This window comes from Falco punctatus (assembly GCF_963210335.1).
Source record: "Falco punctatus genome assembly, chromosome: 1".
Classification (NCBI taxonomy): Eukaryota; Metazoa; Chordata; class Aves; order Falconiformes; family Falconidae; genus Falco; species Falco punctatus.
Window position 1 is genome coordinate 76,044,562 of NC_137580.1, and position 12,504 is coordinate 76,057,065.

General features: G+C 41.3%; 1 protein-coding gene across 1 annotated transcript in view; it reads right to left on the reverse strand.

Annotated features, from left to right (window-relative positions):
- TNKS (tankyrase) overlaps nt 1-12,504 on the reverse strand; it is a 139,799-nt gene that overhangs the window by 106,801 nt on the left and 20,494 nt on the right. The gene's annotated exons all lie outside the window — the stretch shown is intronic.

The following is a 12,504-nucleotide window of genomic DNA, read 5'->3' on the forward strand; positions in this document are numbered from 1 at the left end:
GTCTGTGGAACCTGCTCCTGCCTTTACTACCACTACTGCTGCTTGTTACCACTCCTGTTCCTTTTCCTGCCGAATATCCCAAGTCACCCTGCCTCTGTAAATCAGTAATACTCCAGCCTTTCAGTGGCTCGGCACTTGCACACAAGATTTTAACCACAGAGCATACCAGCTTGCCTTCAAGAAGTGTAACAAACAGGGCAAGACGTGCAACCTGGTACCCTGCAGTCTGGACGTTGAGAGGCTATGATTCTCACTGGTATTTCTTTTCTCTACTAAGCCTATTAACATGAAAAAAATAAAGTACATGGGAATACTTAGAATGCATTATGCAATCACATGGCTACGAATGCACTGATACAGAAAATTGTCATCTAGGGAAGCTTATCAAAAAAAAGGAAAACACTATTTCACCTGTAAATTCTTTTGATCAGAAACAACATTATAACAACACAATTCAGACCACCCCCTCTCAAGATCAAGGCATTTTCTTTAGAATTGGAAAACAAAGCCCACAGCAATGTTAGAGATCTGACAAAAAGGACCCCAATTCTCCATTTCCCCAAATGATGGGCAAAATGAGCACAACATATTACAATTTCAGAGCAACAGTTACACACTTACTTTGCACAAGTGTGAACAAGAGAACAGCATACAGAGGTGCACATACTCAATATCAAGGAGGCCAATATTAAAAATTGGCAAATGTTTATGGTTGATTATGTAATCATGTCTGTTGAAATACAGCTGAACTGAAGGAGTCAAGGCAAAGAAATACAAACATTTTTTGTAATTAACAGTGCAAAAGTACTTCATAGACAGGATTCTTCAGGAAAAAAAACATAACCCAACCCTGAACAAGAGTAATTACTGATATTATATTGCATGTATCACTTTAACCAGCAAAAAACTTTTCAGAAATAAACTTTTTCTAAATGAAAATTTTAACTGGTAGTATTGGTTTTATTCAAATCTTTTTTACCTTCTACAGTTTTGATTTAAAATGCTTTTAACATTGCCAAATTACATATATTTCAGCTTACAGGATGCTATGCTACATGCTTGCCCTAACAAGATTTTTTGCAGAAGTTTGGTGCTTTAATAATTTGACTTATTTTATGCTTTGCCAAGAAGGTACAATTGTCCTGTGTTTTTGAAAGAAGATTCAAGTAGGTAGATTGGGCTTTTCCTAGGGGTTTTTTGTTTGATGGGGTGGAGGTTTCCCCCCTATGTCAAGACAAAGACACCAAAATAATAAAAAAAAAAAAAAAAAAAAAAAAGTTATTCAGCCAGCACGTGCTCACAGAAGCTTGTTAAGATCTGGCACCTATGATTCTGAAGATGCCATCTGTGCCATACATACTACCACCCCCTTAAGAGATCTTACTCACAGACAGGTTTGACTCTGAGCCAGCCTCCCAAGCCAGTCAGGCACACTCCAGCAGGAAGCAGTATGTGGAAAAAACCCAGGTCTAACTGCAGATTTGTTAACACAGTGGGCAGTACAGAAAGTAAGCATGGAGGGACACAGTGTGTCATGTCTCTGTTCTCTTAGATCCTGCTAATGATCTGTATTCCAGGAGAGGGAAGCTGCTTGTCCCAGTAGGCATCAGGGTAAAAGTGGGACCCTAAAAGGGGGAACCAGCAACTAAGCATCTATCAAGAGAAAGCAGGCAGTACAAAATGATGAAACAGCACGGACTGGATGAGAAGACAATGAAGGATTCACATAGCAAAATTCCTGGAACAAAGAGCCAGGAGACAAAACTGAACAGGAAGATGTGGCAGGGAAATAGATAACAACTCAGATAAGTCCAAGAAGAAAAACCAGGCGAGAGCAATGATTGGGATTTGACTGGAGTTCGGAAGTTTGGACTACCATGCAATGCCAGGCTGAGGCAGGTTAGGGTGCAAGAAAGGTGACTTTGAAAAATGAGAGGCAACAGGTGTAGAGATGTCAAAGGGATCTGCAACTATCTGAGCCAAATGTTAAAGCAGAAGCACAGATTTTTAAGTCTCTTAATTCTTTAGTCCTGTGCAAACGAACCAAGAGCACTTTTCCTGCTACTTCTGCCGGCGCACACAGAAGATGACACCACCGTACTGCCTTCAGCTCCTCTCCTGGCTAAAATGACAAAGGATTACGCAGCGTATCTAACCTGTTCAGTCATGCTAATGAACCATGAAGGGGTTTGGCATGGCTTACAACATACAATTACTATGTCAGGGTTTTAGTTTTTTAAAAATCTAGGGAAATACGTTAAAAATTTACTAACGGTGCTTAAGATAGTTGCCTGCAAAAATACCGAATTAGTGACTGGCTGTGGAACAAGCACTTGAAGTGGCCAAACCAGGCTCAGAAAAACCTGTCAGCACTCAATCGCTGTAACCATAAGACTTATCCTTGTCTCTGCAATCACTCATCCCATTTGTCATAAACCTTTCAGCCTCTCTAACAGTCAAGGGTATGGTTCTGCAAATAGCTCCCTTACTCAGTCCTAGAAACTGATCTACCCTGTGAAATGAATGCAGTAGCATCTTGGGAAAAGAAACCAATTATATAAATAAAGACTATATTAGAATACAGATGAATAAAGGAAGCAAATTCAGGTCACAAAGGCAATCTTATTCTTACATTTCCTCTATCGACTATTTGATTCTATCCTCTCCATACTATTTTAGTACATATTCTCACAATAAGATATCCAAGTGAGCAATGTCGTCATCCATGTGAGTTAACAAAAGAAATCCAGCATTTGATGTTTAGCCTATCTGCGTAATGTAGCTGTACTTTTATACCCAGCAAGCCACAGGCAGCTTCTAATTGAATGTTCTCCTGTTTGTTCAAAACCTTTAACACTTCAGCACAACACAATGTCTCTTCTAACCACAGGGTATTCGAGATCTAGACACAGTGTGTCTCTCTAAATTTCCTTGTCAGGGATGTGTAAAAGCGTCAAGACAGATCTCCTGTTTGAGGAAAAACATTCCCTTTATAATGAAACACAACAGAATAAGCCATTCTAGATAACTGTAGCTATCTTGGATTTCAAACATTGCACATCAGTTTTAGAGGATGCTTTCCAAGTAGCCTGAAAAGGAAGCATTGCAATAGTTTCTGTCAAGAGACAAGTGTAAGGATGGTGTGCTCATAAATTTACTCCTGGAACTTAGCATATTTTGATATGTTGGTTTATTTCCTCTGGACAGTGGGGACACTGGGGCATATTATTTTTCTGTACTGCAAACAGAGCCCTTAATCTAGCGATACCACTACCTGTTTACCCTTGCATCTCCTACAAACCTTATTGTACAATGTAAAGAAGCTCTTGTTTTAATTGAATCTTCATGTTGTATATGGTTAAAGTCCCGTAAGCTTAACTATAGAACAAACATAGACCAATATGGAGTTATATTTTTACCCTCACTGCAACTGCTACAATATGTAAGTATCTGATCTTCACATACTACCTGAAATGCTTTATTTAACTACACTGCTATTACACCAGATCAGTCCTAGAGATAAGAAAGGCCACATTCTTCCCACCAAATAAAAAAAGTTACAGCATGGCACAGAGCGTGAACTACAACCACTAATAATTTCAGATTACTGCCAACTTGCCACAGCAGGATGAATCCTAAAATTAAACACTTGGCCCACAGCCTCCTGGCATAAGGTATTTTGAACTGTGAGGCTATCCAACACTACCTCATTTGGCTATCAAATTAAAAAGCTACCAAGAACAAACATTTTTTTTTACTTTTTGCAATTTCAGTCTTCACATTTGCACCACCAAGGGATGGCAAAAACTTCAGCAACAAGGGAGAAGTTTTGTTAGAAGAAAAAAAAAAAAAGTGAGTTTCTCTACACACAAACCATCACCCATGTACTTAGTCCTTCCTCCTTCATATTGCCTCAGTTAAAAGTGCACCAAAGGAATATACTTTTGATTGAAAGACAGAAATGCAATGTAAATAGAATGGGAATAAATATCAATTTGGTTGTTCTAATATTAGGCACAATCAAAGATCAGAATATTTCCATTATAGTTTGTCTAGGCCCAACACCCACAAGCTTCCCCAGTATAGTTACAGAAATGCTGATGGGGGAGTTCACATTTGATTTCAAATTTGATGTACATAAGTACAAAAAAAGGACACATCCAGACTTTTGACTGTTGAGTGAAAAGTGCAAGAACAGGCAGAGCTTCCAGAAGTATCTGTACTTAAAGCTGCCTACTGCTTTTAATTACATTTCCAGGGTTCCTCACAGGTCTACCGCTGCCTCCTCTCCCCACCAGTTTACCACCATGTCCCACTGCCTTGTGCTTGCAAATCCCTTCCAGCTACCCCAGCTTCAGTACGTATCCTTTCTTCCCCCTTTCAACTACACCTTCTGGAGATGATCTCCAAAGGCCCTTCCAAACCAAAGTAGCTTTACCTACTTACTCCCAAGTATCAAGGTACAGAGAAAACAACTTAAAAAGCTCTCTTTTTGACTCACAACATACTCATTATTGTTTATCTCTCTAAAGGAGATCTTTAAAGCTCATCAGTCTCTCTGTAACCTTAGATCCCAGGTACACACACACCTCAGTACTAGTCCCATGCAGGACACTTTTCCAAATTATATTTGACAAGAAACATAATGTGCTTATTTACCTCCACATTCTGAAAACATCTGGACAACAGACTGGAATCCAAACTATTAATTTTTTTCAGCCAATGCTAAATGCATCTTCTCCCCTAACTACTTCTACATGTAAATCAAACTACTGAGGTTTTGAAGCTTTTTTCATGTTATAAGAACAAGAAGTTCTTGCCTAGATCTCAATCACAGAAGTGTAATTTCTAATAATCCCATTTTGGCAATTTATCAGATACATAAGCCTTTTTGTTAAATGACCCCACATAATACAACTTGTAGCACCCAAACACAGTTGATACAGCTAATAACATTAATCACAGCTGCATCACTGATTAAACTTCCACCTCTGTGAGCAATCCCAGTCTCGGCTGCATGATTAAGAGAAAGGCTATAATCATCAGCCATTGGAATTACAAGGTGAAAACATGAGAGGCAGTATCACTACAGAGGCTACACAGAGCTCTAAATGCTTGACTACTTGACCTGATGACATCCATGGCCTCAAACACCACTGCCAGCTCAGATAAAAGGAGTTAGAAAAAAGAAGCAGCGCAGGTCCTATGCCCTTGACTGCTCCTCTACAGTGAAAGCCATCAAAGCTGACCAAAGACAGGATTATGAAGCAGAGAGGCTAAGCACACCAAAGGATTTAGTTTGGACTTAGGTTAGGATAGAGGCAATAACCAGACATATCTGGGAGCACTGCAGGTGGTTCATTGATGTAGGAATAGATGATAACCAGGTGGCAGTTCAGGGACAGGAATGCATTTGGTAGAAGACAGACAAACATGAAAGCATGCAGAAGCAGCAAAAAGGAAGAATAAAAGCAGAGTAAGCAATCAAATCCCTAAGGGAATCCAAGGAGAAATACAGCAGAAGTCCCCACGGGTACAGGTTGGACAAGTAAGGAAAAGTTGCAGAAGACTAGAGCTCCAGCAACAAAGGTGTCTGCAAACAGTTCGCTGCTTAAGACTTTAAATACCTGCGTTACTGCTGCTGCTTTGTAGGGTTTTATTGCTCAGATGGCAGACTGGAGAGAATTCTTCCAGGTTGAGAGTTGCTTTTTCTCAGGCGAGGGCTAAGGACCTCACTAAGCTGAGAAATCATGTCCAGCCTGTCTCAACACACCGGGACTAAGGGGCCACGCAGACCAGTGCTTAACTTGATGGGGAAAAGGGAAGGTCCAAACACCAAGCTCCAGTGGAATAAGGAACACCTCTAGTAGGATAAGACCAGACCACACTTCAAGGCAGAAAGTAGAAGAGCATGCAGCCTTTACCCCTTCTCCCAATTTAAGAAAATAATTTAAAAAAATACTAAATTTTTGAAGGACTGCAAAGATTTGTAAAGCTGACCTCTGCAAAACAGCACTATACCAGGCTACAGTTTCACCTAGACCAGGCTGGTAGAATCTCCCCCCCCAGCCCTATGCTGCCCACCCTGCTTTGGGTGGCTGCCCACATTTGGTCAGGCAACAGGGCAGATTAGTAAAGCAGTCACTTGCCCAATCCAGTTCATCAAGCAACAACATGACATGCTCTGGTTGGCACAAGAAAGGACAGTACAGGGACACGTGCCAGTGACAGGACTCATAACTAGAACAACGAAATGATCCTTTGCGAGTGTATCTAACATTACCAGCCAAAGTCCTGGTGGGTCTACGTCAGCTGCAAGCACTTCCCATCATTTTGCCTTCCCTGCTGTCCTTGTACAGGACATCCCAGTTTCCCAGACAACGGTTTTATTCCCAATGAACCACCGTGTTGGTTTTGTTCTTTGTTGGGGCCAGACAGAGCAAGAGACAAATATGCCAGCCACAGTAGTATGAAACAGATGAACAGCAGCTTACAAAAGCAACACGAGGCCCCGCTATGCTTAAACAGAAAATTGTAAAGGGAGGTAGAACAGTGCTCTCCAACAGCATAGACAGAAACAAGAGTTTTGACAGCAGGAGAAAGCAGCAGACAAGTAGCGCAGGGAAGTGATGGAGTTTTGAGCAACAGAGACAAGATGGGGACTGCTGACAAATTAGGAACCAATAGGGGAAACATCCGTGAAATGCCTCAAAGGAATTATGGCATGTTCCTCTAAAAAGGTGAAACAGTTGATGACCCAGCTAAAGTGCCTCTGTGCCAATGCAAACAGCAGGACTCGGAAGCCACTGTGCAGCTAGAAAGCTATGATCTAATCAACTGTCATGGAAATATCCTGGGAAGGATCACACAAGCTGCAAGTGATGACTAGAAACCATTTAGAAGGGACAGGCAAGGGAAGAGGAGCAAGCAAAACAATGTTTTTTAAAACAATGTATTGTAAAACAATAGACTGACTCCACAAAGCCACCTTTGAAAAACAGCAATAAACAAGTTGAGAGCTTATGGGTAAAAATTAGGGGCCAAAACAACAAAGGAAACTTCACGGCTGGTGTTTATTACAGGCTGCCCAACTAAGGGGAGCTTGTTGATGAAGAGTTCCGACTCCAGCTACAGGAGGCATCATGCTCACAGGCTATGATCCTCCTGAGGGACTTCAATCGCCTTGACATCTGCTGGAAAAGTGGTACAGCAAACTGTAAGCAGTCCAGGAGACTCTTGGAATGCACCAAGGATGATTTATTATTCCAGATGACAGCACAACCACAGGAGAAGTATTACTAGGCCTGTCACCTACCAACACAGATGAACTAATTAGGGGTGTCAAGACTAGTAGCAGCCTGAGCTGCAGTGGCCATACCCTGGTAGAATTCACAGTCTTGAAGGATATGGGCAGGGTGAAGAATAGAGTCAGGACTCTTGAGTTTTAGGAAAGCAAACTTTCAGTTGTTTAAGGAATTAATGGATAGGAGCCCCTGGGAAACTGTCCTCCAGAACAAAGGAACTGAACAGAGCTGGCAACTCTTTAAGGACATTTTCCTTAGAGTGCAAGAGCTCTCAGTCCCTGCATGTAAGAAGTCAGGCAAGGAAGTCAGGAGACAAAACAAGGACCTCCTGGTCAAACTAAGTGTAAGAAGGAAATGCACAAGCAGTGGAAGCAGAGATGTGTATCCCGGGAAGAATACAGGGACGCTGCCTAGATGTGTAGGGATGGGACCAGGAAAGCTAAGGCACAGTTGGAACTGAATTTCACACAGGATGCAAATAATAATAAGGGCTTCTACAGAAACATTGGCTAGAAAATGAAGATTAAAGAAAACACACTCTCCCTTGCTAAGTAAGACATGAGAACTAGTGATGACTGATATAAAGAAGGCTGAGGTACTCAACAATTTTTCTACCTCAGTTTTCAATGGTAACCTCTCTTCCCACATCTCTCAAGCCCCTGAACATCAAGGCAGGGACTGCAGAATTAAGTCCCTCCCACTGCAGGCAAAGATCAGGTTCAAGACAACCCAGGGAATCTGAACATAGGTAAGTCCATGGGACCCTGTGAGATGTATCCCAGGGTCCTGGGGGAATTGGCTGATATAGTTGCCAAGCCATTCTCAATCATATTCAAAGAGTCATGGCAGTCAGGCAAATCACCAGTGACTAGGAAAAGGGAAACATTACACCCATTTTTAAAAAAGGTTAAAAAAAAAAAAAAAAAAGGACCCTGGGAATTGCCAGTCCTCACCTTATCAGCCTCACCTCTGTGCCCAGTAAGATCGTGGTACAGATCCTCCTGGAAGACATGTCAAAACACATAGAAGGCCAGGAGCAAATCAGAGATGCCAAGGGCAAATCATGCCTAACTTGGTAGCCTTCTACGATGGAGCGATTGCATTAGTCAAAGGAAAAGCTACAGACATCATCCACCCAAACTTCTCTGGGCAACCTGTTCCAGCCTTACAGATGTTGTGGATGCCCCATCACTGGAAGTATTCAAGGTCAGGTTGCACAGGGCTTTGAGCAACCTCATCTAGTGAAAGCTATCCTTGCCCATGGCAGGGGAGTTGGACAACGATCTTTAAAGGTCCCTTCTAACTCAAACCATTCTATAATTACCATCCTGCAGGCCACTTCCTAGAGATATGAATTTTTAAATTTATATGAACACATGGTCTTAAACAGTTGTTTTTAAGTAAAAGAAAGCTACCTCTAGAGCAAAGAAATCGTACTTTGGCCAAATGTGATGTAATCTTGATAACATAGTACCTGTTTGCATGTTTCTTTTACTACCTTGTCATTAGATAAGCAATAACAGCAACTGCTGGGGGTATCTATACATGCTAGGAGACTATACGTACAGAAAGCTTGGAGTATGGCTCTTAGCAGAGGCATTTCTTGCTTTACAGCTGAAATGACCATTCAGTCCATCAGAGACAGAGGACAGCCATATCAAACATTTCACTTTCCTAACACAGATCTGCTCTTTGAAAAGCAGGTTCTCATGCATCCATTCACTGCAGAAACTGCACCAGCTCCTACAGTAACAGGATGCAACTACCAAATTGAGCAGAGGCCCAGTTAAACATGGTATGGAAAACAACGCTTAGAGATCTGAGCTTCCTTTCGCTTAGATGAACAATTCACAGAAAGAGGCTTCAAGGCAGCAATAAGAAATCAAAGCAGCAGCATGAACAAGGTCTCCCAGTATCTTTTGTTGTTGTTGTTTTAAGGGTAGGATCTAGATAAAAAGAATATTACAAAGCATTGCTTTAAAGGGACTTCAACTTATTTTCATGCAAGCTCTCGTTTTTCACAAAGACGCTTTTGTCTCAGCCTTTTCATTGCTTGCCCCAGCAGTACTTTTAGACTTTGCTTAGTTAAGTTTCAACCGCTCAGCAAGACAGCCTGACTCCTGGTGTATATATACATACCATAAACCTCACTTCCCAAAGCACTACTTAATACTTCAGTGTATTCTAGAATTAAGTTTGTGCTAGATGTTCCAGAGATCAGATTTATCTAACCAAGTAAGGTAGGGGAAAAGAATCTACACGAGACAATCAAAATCACCAACACTCCAACAGAAGTCTTGCAGCAGGGCAAGAAGATACCTTTCAAAAAGACTCCCTCCTCCCTCAGTGACTGCCCACAACTATTTCCTCATAAGCAGATGCATCTTATCTATGATTACTTTCCTATATGTAGAAAGCACTACAAAAAACACTCCCTGGTATGTCAGTTCTGCCTACCAGTGATTAAATACGCACAGGGAGAGAGAACAAGCAGAAAGTTCCAGAGGCTGTAGGCAGCACAGCAGGCTGATAATATCCTTCTGCCCTCACAGAAAGAGCCGGAATTGGTAGTTTGCTCAGCCTACTGGAACAGCAGTTCAGAGCCTTGATCTTGCCTGGACTTCAATGCAAGGAAATATTCCTGTTTCCTTTTTTTTGGATAGAATACTTTTCAAGCTAAGATTTTCCATTTCAGCTAACAGTGAGAAAACAGAAGTACACGCAGGTTATACAGAATACAGTCTTCTAGCAAGCAAACTCAAAACCTTACTGTCACTGCAGTTTGTTGGGGGGGGTGGTGGTGGTGTATCACGCAAGAGATGGCTCCATCATCCCAGAACACTCCCCCCCAGGCACACAATCTACATCAAAAGCTGCGTAGTGTAAAGAAAGCTTTGAGGCTTCCACAATGAACCTGCAAAAACGTAAGAACTCTAGAAACTTAAGTTACAGGGGGGAAAAAGCAAAACAAAAAATAAACAAAACAAAAAAAACCCCAGAAAAACCAAAGCCACCTTTCTTTGAGCTAACAAGCAATAAAGGACAGTACACTAAGCATTTATTTAATCCTGATTATTTGCAGTAATGCACATGCAGTCCTTTTTCACAGAATGGTTGAGGTCAAAGGAACTTCTGTTGGTCACCTGAAACAGCCACCCAGCTAAAGCAAGGCCACCAACAGCCAGCTGCCCAGGACTGTGTTCAAATGGCTTTTCAGTATCTCCAAGGAAGGAGACTCCAAAACCTCTCCGGGCAACCTGTACTGGTGGCTGGTCACCCTGACAGTAAGAAGTGTTTCCTGATATTCAGAGGGAACCTCCCACATTTCAGTTTGTCCCCATTTCACACAGGGACTTAAAAGATCACATTTAAGTGTGTTCCAGTAGTCATCTAGAACATATATGCTACTAGTGTACAAAATGGAACAGAAGACCATTCAATCAGAAGAGTTTTTAAAAAAAACCAACATTTAGCCCATTTGTAGATGGTACACGTTGAGGTCTCACTATGCCACAACTAAATCACACCCCTTTTCCTTGTTGGAAGCAACAATTCTGCAACTACTTGGTTTCTAAGCATTTGTTTTATGGGTTTTTTTATTTTTAGTATATTATTGAACAGCCAGAAATCTTAACTGCTGCCCTACTGACTGAGCAATTTCTGTTTTCATCTGTATCTCAAGCTGAAAGCTGCTTTAAGGACAAGTCTTCATTGCTTGGTTCCAATTTCACTTTTCTCTGAAGAAATTCACTTTTCTACTTTAAGTTTTATTGAAATAAATCTAGTCTCAGCTCTAATCCAGATATCCCACTTGACAGATTAAAAGCTCTGCTTTCAGCATTCTTGAAAAGCAAAAGCAGCCACTAAGGCAAATCAGGTCAACAAGTAGCATCCTAAGAGGAAAAGGAACTGAGGAGAGTTAAAAGAAACCCAAGACTAATGCCAGTTCCCTTCTGCATTTGCTGCTTATTTCTTCCAGATGAAGTTTGGGGAAAAAATAACACATGGTAGAAGTCAGGTGATAGATTGCATGTGGAATTAGCTACGTGGCTATCAGAATGGATTATTTGCCAGTGCACTAAAATCTAGCACAGCAACAAACTGAGGAGTCTTAGAAGTTTCTTAGAACCTGCCCTGGATCTACCATTTTTCTGAAACAGAAAGGGTGCATGCATACTCAAAAACAGTTTATCTTTTTAGCACCAGAAGAAACAGGTATTGAAGACATTCAAACCCTAGCAGCAGCTGCTCAGTGAGCATAAGGAAAACAAAAAACCGTGCCTTTTCCAGAGGTGAACTTCAGCACCTACCAGCTTTCAACAGCATGCAACTTGGGGATGGTATCTTAAGTCACACACCCTATGGAACACCCAGAGTAACATTTTGATGTGATTAACAGCTGAAACTCTTAAGATTAAAGAGGCCTCAAAATAAAACTTGAAATTTGTGCCAATTTTGTAAACTTAACGTTAGTCCACAGTATAGTTACCAAATATTTAAAAAAAACACAAGTAGTACATGAAATCTTAGGAATATCAAACTGATCAGTCCATGCAATCATGGCTAAAGCTACAGGTTGGCCAGAAGACATGGGTATTCTCAAAAATTCTATTTCTGAAGTAAACATTAGGAAGATAAGTTCAAGCAGATGTATCAGTCTTGGAAACTTCCCTCGGCCACTATCTTAGATCACATTATTACGTAAAACAGTCACGCTGCTTTCCATTCTTAAAGGACAGAGCTATATCCATTTGTTCTCCAGTCCCAGAACTGCTCACTGCCGTGCCCTGTTGATACAGAGCAGTGCAAGTCTTATCCTATTTAGCATTAGGTCCTTGACAAGCAAATACTCTACACTGAAAAAAAAAAAAATCTCATAGTCTGTCAGGTAAAATAACATCACTATCATGGGGTCTCACGCTGGGGAAGGGTGCCTGTTAGATACATCTGAGGGGGTTCCTCTCCTGGGTCACAACTGTATCGTGTGCCATCCTTATATTACCCCAACCAAACAAGAAAATAAAAGCAAACTGTAGCAGCCAGATCTTCTTGGCTCCCTCGTCATGTAAGTTCAGTATCCACTACCATAGCTAGGTCAAGAACTCTGTGCCCAGCCAAGGAATTACTCAGTACTGCTTGCATGGACAAAGCATCAGCAAAACATGAAGACTACACACAGCAGCATGAACAGCAGGATTCA